At 37.7% G+C, this 17,407-nt stretch overlaps 1 pseudogene; it reads right to left on the reverse strand.

The window, feature by feature from the left end:
- Window positions 1-14,565: 14,565 nt before the first annotated feature.
- On the reverse strand, window positions 14,566-16,623 carry LOC105236689 (annotated as a pseudogene).
- Between the last annotated feature and the right edge of the window lie 784 nt (window positions 16,624-17,407).

The raw sequence follows: 17,407 nt of genomic DNA on the forward strand, positions 1-17,407 counted from the left end.
TCCCAGGACCCTGGAATCACAAACTGAGCTAGTGGCAGATGCCTAACTGACTGAGCCACCCAGGTGCCCCCGGGTTTTCTATATATAGTCATGTCATCTGCAAATAGTGACAGTTTTACTACTTCCCTACCAGTGTGGATGCCTTTTATTTCTTTTTCTTGTCTGATTGCTGTTTCTAGGACTTCCAGTACTATGTTGAATAAAAGTGGGGCGAGTGGACATCCATGTCTTGTTGCTGTCTTTAGGGGAAAAGCGCTCAGTTTTTCCCTGTTGAGTATGATGTTCACTGTGGGTTTTTTTATATATAGCCTTTATTATGTTGAGGTATTTTCCCTCTAAACCTACTTTGTTGAGGATTTTTATCATAAATAGATGTTGCACTTTGTCAAATGCTTCTTCTGCGTCTATTGAAATGACTGTATGGTTTTTATCCTTTCTCTTATTGATGTGATGTATCATACTGATTGATTTACAAATATTGAACCACCTTTGAACCCCAGGAATAAATCCCACTTGATCATGGTGAATGATTTTTTCAATGTATTGTGGGATTCAGTTTTCTAGTATTTGGTTGAGGATTTTTGTATCTATGTTCATCAGAGATATTGGCCTCTTGTTCTCTTTTTTTGTGGTGTCTTTATCTGGTTTTGGTATCAAGGTGATACTGGCCTCATAGAAGGAAACTGGAAGTTATCCTTCCTCTTCTATTTTTTGGAATAGTTTGAGAAGAATAAGTAACTCTTCTTTCAATGCCTTTTTTATGTCATTCTTTAAAATTTTTTTTACTGTCTCCAGCAACTATTTGCCTACTCAGAGCTCCTTCTTCATGAATCTTAGTACTTTATATTTTCCCACAAAAAAAGAAAAAGAAAAAAGAAAATGCTATTTGAATTAGGTGTTTGGGCAGCCTTTGGTAATCACACCATCTATTCTCACTTTGCTTACACTTCAACTAAAAGCCCTAAATAAAATGGCTCCTTGGCTTCTTTCTGTGCCATGTGGAGACATTGTGTATCAGAGTTATACTAGTTTGTTGGGCTGTCACTAAGCTATTATGAAGTATAAGCTTATGTAATTGGGAATGTGGGCAATAAAAGTGACACATCTGACATCTACAACAGCAAAATGCCATCATGTCCATTTCAGCCCATTATGCCAACTGACAAGAACCATCCTCTTAAATCTGGACCCTCATCCAGAGTATTAGCCACTCTTAGCTTTGATAAATCGGATTTATCCTTCATCTGGTAAGTCTGAGAGTTTAATACAATTAAGTGGCTTTCCCTGGTGGAGTCTACATTTATTCCTGGGTCTGTACATTTAGGATCTTTGTTAAATGCAAAATACTATTTCTAAAAGACCATATCCCTTGCTCCACCCCATTCCACAGGAGGGAAGTCAGCACAGAACAGCGAAGTATCACAGAGAACCTGAGCATGTGGGGGACCTGATTACCTAGGCCATGTCCTGAACTTGGAGAATCTCAATCAGCCCAGCTTGGCTGTGACCCAGAGGATCTCTAAGAGCGGAAACAGAAACCCAAGGATCAGGGGATAGTGGATTCTTACAAGGGGAATTAGGAACAGACATGGAAGGTCAAGTTCAGCACAGGACCCATAAAGCTTCTCAAGACCAGATGCCCAGGCATTAGGTTAGGACTACAGGTGCCCAACCCAAGCTTTAGCCATAGGAAGAACTATTCTCAGCCTTACAGCAATCAGTCCCCACAGAGAACAAAACGCAGTATGGCAGGGAGCCCAGATAGCTTCCCGGGATTGGCTTGAGAGAGGCCCCCAGAGGAACTGAGAGATAACAGCAGGGTGAATCTGAGCCAGACATACCTAGAGTAGAGACAATGAGGGGACAAGCCTGGACTGAGAACACCAACCCAGCAGTAACATCCGTGGAAGTTCTGACACTACTTCCAAGTGAGATTATACATACAATTGTGCTTTAGCATGTCTGTCAAAAGCATTCAAAATTTACATCTTTGAAACTTACCACAATTTTAATAGACAATTATTTACTATCTAATAGGCAAGAGCCTCAAGAAGTAAAAGTAGCCCAGGCTTTTCTTTGAAAAGAGAAATCTGGACTAAGGATTTTAATAATCTGAGTTTCTGGGTCTCCTCCACTAGACCATGAGATCCCTGAGGGTCTGGACTGTGCATCTACAAAACCCACAGTCAGGAAATTCCCACAAAAAGTATCCATTTTCTGAAACAGAAAAAAATGGGTTCATCAGAGTTTACAGAATTTAACGGAACAGAATTCAGAGATTCTGACAGGTCACAGCAGGAACACTTTCAGAAGAGTAAAAAGTCCATGAGCTTATCTGCAATATATGAAGAAGTAGAGAGCAAGAGATTTACAACCAATTTTAGAGGCGAGAATGCCGAGATATTGCCTGAAGGCATGTAAGTGTCACAAGAGGAAAGGAAAGGAAGCTACATCCCTGGAGCGTGGGGCAGAGGTAGGGGAAATGGGGCAGAGACCCGGGCGGATAAGAGAAGTTCAGCCGCTCTAAACAGGCATCCACACCCGTCCCAGTGGTGAAGGAGTCCTAGGAGAAACTGAAGACAGGGTCTACCTCCCATGATGGAAGCTGAAATGAAGAGAAAACACCTTCTCCTTGGAACCTAGCAACCAGGGACCATGATTTAAGTTCAGTCAATCAGATGTTTCTGCCTGGGACCCTCCTGGAAATGCTGCCTAGACACAGGACAGGTAGAGATGAGCCCAGTGGTGTGATGGTGTCTTAGTCAATTTGGGCTGCTATAACAAAAATACCGTAAACTGGGTGGCTTAAACAACAATTGTTTCTTTCTCACAGTTCTGAAGGTCAGGAAATCAGAGGTCAGAGTACCAGCCTACACTTTAATAATGATATGGGAACAGGAGACAAGGTTTTGGGCCCACTTGTGGCAGATTTGGAACTGAGACTCCTGATAAAGCCAATAGCGTCTCTCTCTCTCTCTCTCTCTCTCTCAGCCCTGGTGCTAGTAGGTGGTGGGGTGGGGCGGGGGGGATGCCTCCCTTGAGATTTGGTAACCAGAAACCTGTTCTCACACAACTATGGAGTTCAATTTCTGCTTTGTGACACAGATACCCCAAGCTTAGAAATGCACATGATGAGTAGTCTTTAACCAAGATGAACCTTAGGATACCTGGAAGAAACAAAGTCACTCTTTGAGGGATGTTTCCTTAAGCAAAGCCACATGGAAATCCCATAGAAAGAGCCCTACTGGGGGCGCCTGCGTAGCACAGTCGTTAAGCGTCTGCCTTCGGCTCAGGGCGTGATCCCGGCATTCCGGGATCGAGTCCCACATCGGGCTCCTTCGCTGGGAGCCTGCTTCTTCCTCTCCCGCTCCCCTGCTGTGTTCCCTCTCTCGCTGGCTGTCTCTCTGTCATATAAATAAATAAAATCTTTAAAAAAAAAAAGAATTCATTTAAAAAAAAAAGAAAGAGTCCTACTATATATGAGCACACAATCCAAAATTACAAAACACACAAGAAAATAATGCACTATGAATTAGAGTAAGCAAAACAACATACGAAAGAATTTGACCTCCCCAAAACTTCAAATTATTGAATCATTGGATAGGTTCAATAGATTGAATTGTGATAGAATGAATGATTGGCCCCAATACTTTATCCTTCCTTGCATCTACACCCTTGCAATGGCCTCATCAAAGGCAGAGTGCACTTTTACACCCCCTTAACTCAGAGCTTAAGTAGATGCCTTGTTTTGACCAATGCCAATGTGGAGGAAGGAACCATGGATCAGTTCCCAGACTAAGCCTTAAGAAGCCTCATCTATTTCTGTTTGTTCTTTTGTGCCTCTTCAATCATCATAAGAAGATCCTCCCCTCAGTGGCTACTGCCCTTTCAGCCAGGGCCCTGAATAAACACTCTAGAAGCAGAGCTGCCCCAGCTGACCACAGGTCTGCAGTGAGAAGTGGAGCCATGCCAGCCGCCTCAGCGTTAAGCAGAGGCTCCCAGCTGAGCTTAGCTTCGCTCTGCAGAGCGGTCCCAGCCAATCAACACAGATACATAAGAAGGCTACTAAGTTTTGGGGTAATATGATTAGATAAATAGGTAAATTACACAAATATGTTTAAAATGATTTAAAAAAAAGAAAAAGCAAAAAAGATATTGTTAAGAAATTAAGGTCCATGCATTTTAGAGAACTAAATCAAACTTACGGAACCATTTTTAGAAGTTATTGAAATTTAAAACTAACAGAGAACTGTGTTTCTACTCACAAAGAATCAAGTGCTATGAAAACATCCTCTCCCGTTACAAACAACTAGAAAACCCAGATAAAATATATTAATCAACTCCTTTGGGCTTCGAGCAATAGGCAGTAAAGGACCATCATCCCTCAGAGAAGGGAAATAACAAGGCGGGCACTACAATTGCCCCAGTTCACTGTGTGGAAACAGTTTTCAGGGTTCAGAGTAGAGAAGCAGGTCAGACAGAGACCAGCAGTCTTGCCGAATTCAAGAGAAAGAGATCAGAGTTAAGGGAGGCCAAGACAGGTAGGCTGTCTAGGGCAGAGTAACACAGAAGATGGAGCCTCACAGAGAAAGAACTCCAGAGAGCCTCAGAAGGGTCCTTTGAGTCCATGGTGACACCCTATGAAGACAAGTCGAGAATCGCTGGAAAACTCCAAGCTGAACAAATCCTGGAACTCCACAGGTCTGGGAACAGTTCATGTTTCCACCTGCCAGATTGGAAAGACCACATAAATCATGAGGCAATGGAAAAAAGTCCCAGAGAGGGCACTGCAGAGTAGTGGGGTTACATTAGCTGCATACTACAGGGTCCTCTGGACCCACCCTAACAGAACTTAAAAGTAAGCTTCACGGGGCGCCTGGGTGGCACAGCGGTTGAGCATCTGCCTTCGGCTCAGGGCGTGATCCCGGGTGTTACGGGATCGAGCCCCACATCAGGCTCCTCCGCTATGAGCCTGCTTCTTCCTCTCCCACTCCCCCTGCTTGTGTTCCCCCTCTCGCTGGCTGTCTCTCTCTGTCGAATAAATAAATAAAATCTTAAAAAAAAAAATAAAAGTAAGTTTCACAAGGATCTAACTAATCCCAAGTAACTTAGTTGTACACTAGAACAATTTGAACTTTGTTTAAAGGAATACAATTCAATAAGAATTACCAGGCATGCAAAGAAGCATGAAAATGTAACCAATAACCAGGAGACATTTTAATAAATAGAAACAGACCCAATAATTAGAGATGAAGGAATTACCAAAAAAGTGAATTAAAAGAGTTATTATATATAAAATATATTATTATATATTATACATAATATATATAATAATTTATATATCTAATAAATTTGTGTATATAACATATATATAATGTTATGCTCAAGGATATAAAAGAAAACATGAGCATACTGAAGACAACAATGAAAAATATTTTGAAAGATCAAAATGTAACTTATAGAAAAATGCAATATCTGAAATTTTTTAATACACTGGATGAGATTTACATCAGATTAGACATTGTAGTAAAAATTATGAGTGAAACTGGAGACATACCAAGAGAAACTATTCAAATGAAGAGCAAAAGAAACACTGAAAAAAAAAACAGTTGAGCAGAGTCCTACCACCTATGGGACAATATCAAGTAGTCTAACAAAGAAGTGGGAAAATACTAGAAGTAGAAAGAATAAAAGACAGAAAAAATATTTAAAGAAAAAAATGACTGAAAAAATTGATGTTGATGGAAGCCACAACACCTCAATGAAAGAGCACAATAAGACACAAGAAGAATAAATACAATCACTCCGAGGTACATCACAATCAAATAGTTGAAAACCAGAGATGCAGAGAAAATCTTATTAGCACCCACAATTTTTAAAAAGCATTGCATATAAAAGAACAAAAAACGAGAGAAAATTTCTCATCGAAAACTAAGCAAGCCAAAGAAAAATGGGACAATATTTCTAAAGTTAAAAAAGAACTATCACTGTACTCCTTAGTCCCCATCACCTATTTGTCCCATTAAGAAGTACTTATCTTGACGGGAAGAAAAAGAGAGAGAGAGAGAGAGAGAAGGGAATTGGTTTGGGGAAGGTATGCAGGTCCATTTCAGCTGAATCAAGAAATTGTTATTTTTTTAAATTATCTAGAGTACATAAGTATTAACATTTGTTAAATACTGGGAATGGATTCCTGGGCACTCTACTATCCTATATATCTCTGAAGGTTTGAAATGTTTCCTAATAAAGAATGATAAGTAATAATAAATAAAAACAAAACAACAACAACAAAAAAGAACTATTAATCTAGAACTCTAAACTCAGGGAAAATAGATTTTGAAAGTGAAAGTGAGACTTCCAGTTTCCAGTCCCGCATGTTAGGAATTCAGAAGTCATCATTCCATCCTAACAACAAGTAAAAAGCTGAACAAACTGAAAAACCAGCAACTTTCCTTCAATCTGTAAGAGAATTGAGGCCATAAGGCAAACTGCTGCCCCCCAAAAAGAAAGACCAAGAGGTGAATACGGAAAATCACAACAGATGAGACCCACCCACTGAGACCTCTGACAGAACAAGTGCCACGGTAGGAAAACCTAAGTAATAATTGACAAATTCCTAGAAACTCAGCACAGACAAGTCTGAGTCCAAAATTCCAAGGGGACCCAGTCATGGGGTGGGGAGGTCCCCACACTTCTGTGAGCTTTACCTTCAAAGGCTCAACTAGGTTCTCACAGTGAATATCAGAGAAAAGTCCCCTCATGCTTCCTGCAATGGGAGGGAAAAGTAGCCATTTTGAAATACGTCAGAGAGTTCTGTTCTGAACAAGGTCTGCCCTCAGAGAAACTATTGAACCAGAGCCTAATCTGTCAGCATTTTATAGGAGCCTAACTGACCTAGGGGAAGAAAAATACTCAACCCCAGCCCACTCTAGCCAACTTGTCCCACATAATTGGGAGGAGGGGATATGGGGACAGAGCTGAGAAGCACTTGTGAAGTTCATAATCCAGAAGCACAGGCTCATTAAGAGACTGAAACTAATCATGAGACTAGAACATTTCCCCTGCACCCACACCTTATCACCACATTACTGAAGTCCTACTTACAGCAGTTCCTTTTACCCAATACATCATGACCAGCTATCAAGAGAAAAATCACAAAGCATACTGAAAAGCAAAAACACAGTTTGAGGAAACAGAGCAAACATCAGAACTAGACAAGGATATGACAGGATTTGTCAGCCTGGGAATTTAAAACAACAATGAATAATATTCTAAGGACTCTAATGGATAAAGTAGGATACAAGAACAGGTGGGTAATGTAAGCAGAGAGATGGATTCTAAGAAAGAATCAAAAAGAAATAGTAGAGATCAAAAACACTGTAAAGGAAATGAAAAATGCCCTTGATGGGCTTATTAGTAGACTGGACACAGCTGAGGAAAGAATCGCTGAGCTTAAAGATATCTCAATAGAAACTTCCAAAACTAAAAACAAGATGGAAAAAAGCTGAAAAAAAAAAACAGAATAGAATATACAATAACTGTGGGACAACTATAAAAATAACATACACATAATAGGAATGCCAGAAGAAGAAAGAAAGGAATAGCAGAAATACGTGAAGAAATAATGACTCAATTTCCCCAAATTAATGTCAGACAACAAGCCACAGATCAAGGAGGCTCAGAGAACACCAAGCAAGATAAATACCCCTCTCCAAAAGAAAACACTAACACCTTTATTTTTGATTTCCTGAAATTTGAATATGATATGACATAGATATGTGAAATATATGACCTAGACATATCATATTCAAATTGCAGGAAACAAAAAATAAAGAAAAGTCCTGAAAGAAGTTAGAGTAAAAAAAAACACCTTACCTGTGGAGGAACAAAGCTAAGAATTATATCCAATTTCTTCTCAGAAAGAAGAGAGTGGGGTGAAATATTTAAAGATTTGAGAGAAAAAGTCACCAACCAAAAATAAAGGAGAAATAGACTTTCTCAGACAGACAAAAATTGAGGAACTTGTTTGCCAGTATACCTGCCATGAAAGAAATGTTGAAACAAGTTCTTTAGAGAGAGGGAAAATTATATAGGTCAGAAATTCATAAAGAAAGAAAGAAACCAGAGAAGGAATAAGTGAAGATAAAATAAAAACTTTTATTTTTCTTATTTTTATTTGATCTGATAGGTTTGTTCAAAAACAATAATAGCAAATATCTATTCAAGTGTGTCTGTATGTGTGCGTGTGTGTTCATACAAATGAAAAGGACAGTGAGAAAGAACTAGGATTATTTCATTATCATAAGCTACCCACACTACCCATGAAGTGGTAGAATATCATTAGAAAGTGGATTTGGATTAGTTGATATTGATATTGATAAGAAAAGAATAAAACTGTCTTTGTTCATAGATGACATGATTATCTATGTAGGAAATCCAAAAGAATCAACCAAAGAAACTCCTAGAACTAACAAGCAATGTAGCAAGGTTGCCAGGATACAAGTTTAACATACAATAATCAATCACTTTCCTATACACCATCAATAAATAATTGGAATTTGAAATTAAAAACACAATACCATTTACATTAGCACCCCCCCAATTATATATTTAGGTATAAATCTTACAAAATATGTACAAGATCTATGTGAGGAAAACTATAAAACTCTGATGAAAGAAATCAAAGAATTAAATAAATGGAGAGATATTCTGTGTTCATGGATAGGGAGACTCAATGGTATCAAGATGTCAGTTCTTCCCAACTTGATCTATAGATTAAATGCAACCCAAATCAAAATCCTAACAAGTTATTTTGTGTATATCAACAAACCAACCATAAAGTTTATAAGTAGAGGCAAAATACCCAGAAGAGCCAACATAATACTGAAAGAGAAAAACAAAGGTTGAAGATTGACACTACCCAACTTCAAGACTTACTATAAAATTGTAGGAATCAAGACAAGGTGATATTGGTGAAAGAACAGAGAAGTAGATCAGTGAAACAGAATAGGGAGCCCAGAAATAAACCCATATAAATATGGTAGTTTTGAAAAGGGAGAAAAGGCAATACAATGGAGAAAGGATCATCTTTTCAACAAATGATGGAACAACTGGATATCCACATGCAAAAAAAAAAAAAATCGAGACACAGATCTTAAACTCTTCACAAGAATTAGCTCAAAACAGATCACAGATCTAAATATAAGATGCAAAACTATAAAACTCCTAGAAGATAACATAGGAGAAACTCTAGATGACATGGGTTTGGCAATGACTTTTTAAATAAACACCAAAGGTACAATCCATAAAAGAAGTAATTGAAAAGCTAGACTTTATTAAAATTAACAATTTCTCCTCTGTGAAAGACACTGTCAAGAGAATGAAAAGACAAGTTCCAGACTGAGAAAAATTATTTGCAAAAGACATCTAATAAAGAACTGTTATCCAAAATATACAAAGAACTCTTAAAACTCAATGATAATAAATCAACAACCCAATTAAAAAATTGGCCAAAGACCTTACCAGCCATCTCACCAAAGAAGATATACAGATGATAAGCATATGAAAAGATAAGCCACATCAGATGTCTTAGGGAAATTAAAACAAGATACCACTACACACTTATTAGAATCCCCAAAGTCCAGAACACTAACCATCAAATGTTGGTGAGAATATAGAGCAACAAGGACTCTAATTCATTGCTGGTGGAAACGCAAAATAGTATAGCTACTTTGGAAGACAGTTTGGTGGTTTCTTATAAAATTAATATACTCTTACCACTTGATCCTGCAATTGTGCTCCTTGGTATTCACCCAAATTTGATATTTCATTTCTACAAAAAACATGCACATAGATGGTTATAGCTTTATTCATAATTGCCAAAACTTGGAGACAACTAAGATGTCCTTCAGTCAGTAAATAGATAAATAAACTGTGGTACATCCAAATAACAGAATATCATTTGGCACTAAAAAGAAACAAGCTATTAAGTCATGAAAAGAGATGAAGGAAACATAAATGCACATTACTTAGTAAAATACGTCAATCTGAAAAGACTACATACTGTATGATTTCAACTATGACATTCTGGAAGAGGTAAAACTATGAAGATAGTAAAAACAGTACTGGTTGCCAGGAATTAGGGAGGAAAGAGGGATGAATAATCCTGAATAGCAAAGATGAATAACAAACAGATGATTTTAGGGCAATGAAACTATTCTGTATGATACTACATGTCCTTATACAATTGTCAAAACCCATAGAATATACAACGCCAAGAGTGAACCCTAACGTAAACCTTAGACTTTGGGTAATAATGATGTATCAGTGTAGTTTCATCAGTTATAACAAATGTAGCAGTCTGGTCCCAGATGTTGATAGTGGGAAAGGTTTGGGGGTGGGGACAGGAAGTGAGATATATGGGAACTCTCTGTACTTTCTGCTTAATTTTGCTGTGAACTTCAAAGTGCTGTAAAAAAATATTTTTTTGTAAGTAAAAAGGATGGAAAAAATTTACTGTGAAAATACTAACAGATAATTGAGTAGCTATACTAATGTCAGACAAGATAGACTTTGGAACAAGGAATATAACCAGGGATAAGAAGGCATCTCATAATGTAGAGGCACCAGTTCAAGAAGATATAGCAATAGGTATGCATGCACCTAGGAAAAGTCTCAAAATACATGAAGCAAAACTGATAGAACTGAAGGAAGAAATAGATAAATCTGTAATTATAGCTAACAATTTCAATCCCCTTCTTTCAGTAAATCTGGTAGAAAAAATAGACCCAAAAAATGTATTAAGGATATAAAAACCTTTAACAATACTATCAACTGGAATGCCTGGATGGCTCAGCCAGTTAAGCATCTGACTTCAGCTCAGGTCATGATCTCAGGGTCCTGAAGTCAAGCCCTGCATTGGGCTCCCCACTCAGCTAGGGCTGCTTCTCCCTCTCCCTCTGCCCCTCCCCTGCTCGTGTGCTGTCTCTCCCTCTCTCAAATAAATAAATAAATGGTTAAAAAAAATTACTATCAACCGATTTGTCCCAATGGACATTTATACAAGTCTCCACCTAACACAGAACAGAATACACACTGTTTTTGAGTTCACATGAAACATCACTAAGACAGATCATATTTAGGGCCATAAAACCAACCTGAATTAATTTTAAAGAATTTAAATCATCCAAAATATGTTCTTTGACCACAGTGGAATTAAATTTGAAATCACCAATAGAAAGATACCTGGAAAAAAAATTTAGAAAATAACACACTTATAAATAAGCCAGGGGTAAAAAGAAGTCACAAGGAAAATTAGAAAATATTTTAAACTGAATGAAAATGAAAACACAACATAAAATTTTATGATGCAGCTCAATGGTGCTTAGATGGAAATGGATAGATTTAAATGCTTCTATTAGAAAAGAAAAAGTTCCAAAAGCAAAAGTCTAAGCTTCCACTTTAAGAAGCTAGAAAAAAGATCAAAGTGAATCCATATTTAAAAAAAATAATAATGACAAAGATGAGATCAGAAGTCCACAAAGTAGAAAAGAGATAAAGATGAACAATAGAGAAAGTCAATGAAACCAAACTGGTTCTTTAGAAAGACATATAAGATTAATAAACAACCAGCCAGATTGATCAAAGACACAAATCACAAATATCAAAGAGTGGCCACCACTATAGACATTAAAAGAATGGTAAAGAAATATTATGAACAACTTCATGCCAACAAATTCAACAATTCAGATAAAATGGGCAAGTTCCTTGAAAGACACAATGAACCAAAGAACATTCAAGAAGAAACAAATATACAAGTGCTTCCTGAAATGTCTGCTTCTTAACTGAGCAACACTTTCTTCAGAAGTTGAGCACTAAAACCAGTGGACAGTTGGCGGTAAAGAACCTGATGTAAATGAAGAGTTTCTTCTCTCTACTTCTCTTGAGTTTTTACCCCATAGCTTTCTATCAAAGGTTTTGAATTTCACAGGCCTCTTGTAATCCTTGCCCTTTTAATTCCTTTGACAGTGACTCATTGTTCTTTATTTTGGCAGTGGGTGAGATAAAGAACGATCAATCATGAATATGAAACTAGGTGCACTGGAGAATACATTGCTCCGGAATGTCAGAGAAACTGTCTTCACCATCCAAACGCACACAGTAACATCTATGGCAATTTATATACTGCACAGAATGTTTCCGTAGTGAGAACCCACGGAGTCTGCCTCACCGACACCTTAAAAGTTACTTCTCCTGTCTGACCGGGGAAGCCCTTTAAGAAACTTGAGAAGTTGGCAGTGACACATGAGGAGACTGTCCCCCTGAACACATTATCGAAGGGGCCAATTTCTACTGGGAAGATGAACACGAGACCAACTCTGGTTACATTTGTCCCTTGCCCTTTGGGGACTGACAGTACAACAGGGAAGCCATTGGGGCACAGGCTGAAAAGCACAGTTGAACAGGAGTCTGTGGCTGACAGTAAGAACATCAAGGAGACTTTGGAATTCCATAGTGACCACAGGCATTCAGAGGATGAGGAGCTTTGGTTGGGTCCCTGGAACAACCTCCATATACCAATGACAAAACTGTGAGTGATTTTTTTCAAGTTATTTTTATTTTTACTTCTGTTTTTAATAAACTCTGCTTTTTATTGTCATTGAGAAAACAATGTATGGAATTTCTATCATGCACACAAGCTAAAAAGCACAAAACTTTGAACGATACGCTTTAAAGTTTAAAAAGAGACAAACTTGCACTCATATTTGTATCAATTGTTCTTCCCAGAAAATCTTTTTGGACAGATTCTCAATTCACTAAATAATATATCATTTAAACTTATCATTTAGCTGTTTTGTTGGGTCTTAAATTTTTTTTTCATCTTAATAAACAAGAAATAATACTAAGTAAAGAAGAAGAAGAGAAAGAAGAGGAAACAAATAACAGAAACAGCCCTAGATCTATTAAAGAAATAGAATTTGTAGTTTAAAACCTCCCCGACAAAAACAAAAAACAAAAAACCTCCAGACCCAAGTGACACCATTGGTGAATTCTATCAAACATGTAAGGAAAAAATATTCACAATTTTATACAAACTCTTCCAGAAAATAGAAAAGCGCACTTTATGATTGCAAGAAAGAAAAAAAAAAAAGGAAGGGAAGGGGGGAAAAGGGAAGGAAGGAAGGAAGGAAGGAAGGAAGGAAGGAAGGAAGGAAGGAAGGAAGGAATTACAGGTCAATACCCCTCATGAACATAGACAACAAAAGTCCCTAACAAAAGTTTAGGGATATATATAGAAAAGAGAAGTCACTTTATGGGTGAGCTTTATCTCAGAAATCCAAGTTTGATATAACATTAGAAAATCAAAACCACGTGATCATTTCAATAGATGGGGGGGAAGCATTTAATGAAATTCAACATGTATTCGTGATTTAAAACTTTGAGTAATCTAGGAATAGAAGAGAATTTCCTTAATCTGACAGAGTGTCTACAAAAAATCTATAGCTAACATCATATTTAATGGTGAAGTATTGATCAATGCAATGAGACAAGAAAAATAATAAAAGGCAGCTTTGTAAAGAAAAAAGTCAAACTGTCTTTATTCCCCAATGACATGATTATTTAGAAAACCCTGAAGAATCGATAAAAGAAGAGATACTAGAACTCATAAGTGAGTTTAGTAAGATCTCAATTTACAAGGTCAATACACAAAACTCAACTTCATTTTATATACCACAAAAAATAACTGGAATTGGGATTTTTAAAGTGCCATTAGCAACAGCATCAAAAATATGGAAACCTAGGGATCAATTTAACAAAATGTACAAGAACCGTACCCTGAAAACTACGACACATTGCAGAGAGAAATTAAAGAAGGTCTAAATAAGTGAGAGATACACCATGTTCATGAATAACAGGACTCATTGCTTTTAAGATGTCAATTCTCCTGGAACTGATTTCTAAATTAAATAAAACATAAGTTAAATATAATATAGATTCAATACAATCACAATCAAAATTCCAGCAGGCTTTTTGGGTAGAAATTGACAAAATGATTCTAAACTTATATCAAAATGCAATATACCTAGAAAAATAACTAGGTTGGAAGACATACACTACTTGTTTTCAAGCCTAACTATAAAACTATTATAATCAACAAGTGTGGTATTGGTGTAAGGATAGACATAAAGATCAATAAACAAAATAGGAAGTCCAGAAATAGATCCATCCATACACGCTCCATTGAGTTTTTGCAAAGATGCCAAGATAAATAAGTGGGGAAAGGATAGTCTTTTCATCAAACCATGCTGGGACAATTGGATAGGGAGGGGGAAAAGGAACTTGAGCCCTTAGCTCACACCATACACAAAAATTAACTGAAAGTAAATCAAAAACCTAAACATGAGAGCTAATAATATAAGATTTCTATGAGTATAAAGAACAGAAATGTGTGGGTTAGGTAAGCATTTCTTAGAACACAAAAAGGACAAATCATAGAAGAAAAAGTGATAAATGGGACTTCATCAAAAGCAATAACTGAAATACACAAAAAGATGTTCAGTAACGTTTTGGAAAGTAAGGAAATATAAATTAAAATCATAATGAAATACCACTACAAAACCCACCAGAATGGCTAAAATGAAAAAAAAAACTGATCATACCAATAACATGATGCGTCTCAGAAACACACTAACTGAAAAAAACCAAACATAAAAGATGATACACTACGATTCCATGTATCTGAAATTCTAGAAAAGACAAAACTTCAGTGAGAGAAAGCAGATAATGGTTGCTAGTTTCTTGAGCTGTAAAGAGTTAAGTCATCTCCATTAGTATCAACCAACAAGGGTTATTACAAGGGTCAAATAGGATGACCTCTATAGAGAACTTAGCACAGTATCTTTTTTTTTTTTTAGGATCCTAATACAACTTTATTTTTAGAAATACCTCGCTGTAGACCAGAAGTCTAGCAGGACCTTCATCAAAATTTTAAACCATTAATTTATACGATGAAAATAAGTACTTCTCTGTATGAAACCAATTTGGATTTTCCTAAATTAGATTATATATGTATATATTTTTCTTTCTGCTTTACTACATCAATAGCCATTAAAATCACTAATTCTTCTTGATTAACTTGAAATCAACTCAAATAGCAAAGCAAAAGCTAATACATGAAATACTTCTTCCACTTTAAACAAGGAGACCAAAGCTTTATTATTTGATGTGGTAGGAAAAAAAAATAAAACAAAACATTGAAACACATGTGGTCCTGTGCCTAAATGGGCTATTTTGATAAGGGACAGAAGAGCGCGAAGGCGAGGAACATAGGCGATGGAGCTGACAAACTTGGACTTGAATCCCAGCTCTGCTACAAGTAAATTAGGTAGGAAAGTTTTTGCATGCTTTAGATCAAGATGCATTAGATCTGGGGGCGCCTGGGTGGCACAGCGGTTAAGTGTCTGCCTTCGGCTCAGAGCGTGATCCCGGTGTTCTGGGATCGAGCCCCACATCAGGCTCTTCTGCTATGAGCCTGCTTCTTCCTCTCCCACTTCCCCTGCTTGTGTTCCCTCTCTTGCTGGCTGTCTCTATCTCTGTTGAATAAATAAATAAAATCTTAAAAAAAAAAAAAAAGATGCATTAGATCCACCTCACTCGGCCAATGGGAGAATACAAGCATCACCCAGCCAACATAGGCCTAGTACATACATGGTCTAAGCAAGCACTTTATGATACGGGACTCTTAAATGGTAGTGGATCAGAAAACAGTCAACATACATTGTAATAAGCTTTTCTGCCTAACGATATTAGATATTAGATACCTTTTATTGCACTACAGAGAAAAGACATCTGAAAAAAGCACACAATTTTGAAACCCTTTCATTTTTCCTGTGTGATGGTTATTAACAAGTCTATAATAAGGTTAGGATTCCAATTAAAAGAAGTGTTTGTCTTCAGGGCTCAGTTGTAAGTCATATAGCAGGGAGTAGCACTGAATTTGGCATAAGACTTAATGACCTTATTTACAGCCTCCAAGAAATCCCTCTCACTAGCAATTTTTCTCCCTGCTCTGATGGCAAATATATCAGCTTCTGTGCAGACACTTCTAATCTCAACGCTGGTGCTATCTGGACACAGTCGTGCTAACAATTCAAATCTGATATTTCTTTCAACACTCACCGAATCTTAAAAATCTCAGTCCAACCTTCTAGATCAGGTAAATTAAATCCAACCTTTCTATGCAATCTCCCTGGCCTCATCGTACTGGATCCAAAGTGTCAGATCTGTCAGTGGCCATCAGCACCTAATGTGACCTCAAGGATCAAAACTGTCCAACTGATTGATCAGTTCCAGGATTGGTCTCCGCACTTCATCGTCTCCTCCAGCACCATCATCGAAACAAGCCCCTCCAATAGCATCAATTCCATCAAAGAAGATAAGGCAGGCTTTTTTTGTTCTGGTCATTTCAAAAAGCTCGCAAACCATCCGAGCCCCCTCACCTACATACTTCTGTACAAGTTCAGACCCAATAACTTAAATGAAGCAAGCATCAGTCCTGTTAGCAACTGCCCAAGCACAGGGTGCCTTGCCTGTACCCGGTGGATCAAAGCTTAGCACAGTATCTCACATACAGAAAGAGTTCAATAACTGTTAATTAGATAGATAGATGATAGATAGATAGATAGATAGATAGATAGATAGATAGATAGATAATTGATACAAATAAATTATTGATATTTTTGTGGCAGAGCCTGCTGGGGCTCACCAAAATCATGTTGTCTCTTCTTCCTGGATACACTACTAGATCCCATTTCTAGCCTCCTTGCATCTAGGTAGTACCATGCAACTAGTTCTTACTGCTAGAATGTGGATGCAGGTGACATGAGTTGCCTCTGGACAAGGCAATTAAAAATGGGTTGCCAGGGCACCTGGGTGGCTCAGTTGGTTGAGTGTCTGACTCTTACTTAGGCTCGGGTCATGATCTCAGGGTCATGACATTGAGCCCACGTCAGGCTCTCCACTGGGCATGGAGCCTGCTTAAGATTCTCTCTCTCCCCCTCCCTGTGCCCCTCCCCACCACCACTCCCCTCTCTCTTTCTGTCTCTCTCTGTGTGTCTCTCAATGTCTCTCTATAGGAAAAAAAAAAAAAAAGAATCCGTGTTCTCCATGTTCTCTCTGTTTCCCGGAGGACAGAGGGAATCTCATAGAGGACACTGAGACCCTGGCTACCCCAGTATACATACACTCATATGCAGTGTTGCTCAATCCTTGTCCTTCCCACTCTGAACACAATTCCTCAAAAGCCCTAGTTCATGCTGAGCTCAGCGTCCCACTCTTCAGTTTCCATCCCTGGCTTTATGCGCAAACCTCCGTCTTTACTTTCTGCTATAATCCTGAGTCTAAAGTC

The sequence above is a fragment of the Ailuropoda melanoleuca genome, chromosome 2, assembly GCF_002007445.2.
Source record: "Ailuropoda melanoleuca isolate Jingjing chromosome 2, ASM200744v2, whole genome shotgun sequence".
Classification (NCBI taxonomy): domain Eukaryota; kingdom Metazoa; phylum Chordata; class Mammalia; order Carnivora; family Ursidae; genus Ailuropoda; species Ailuropoda melanoleuca.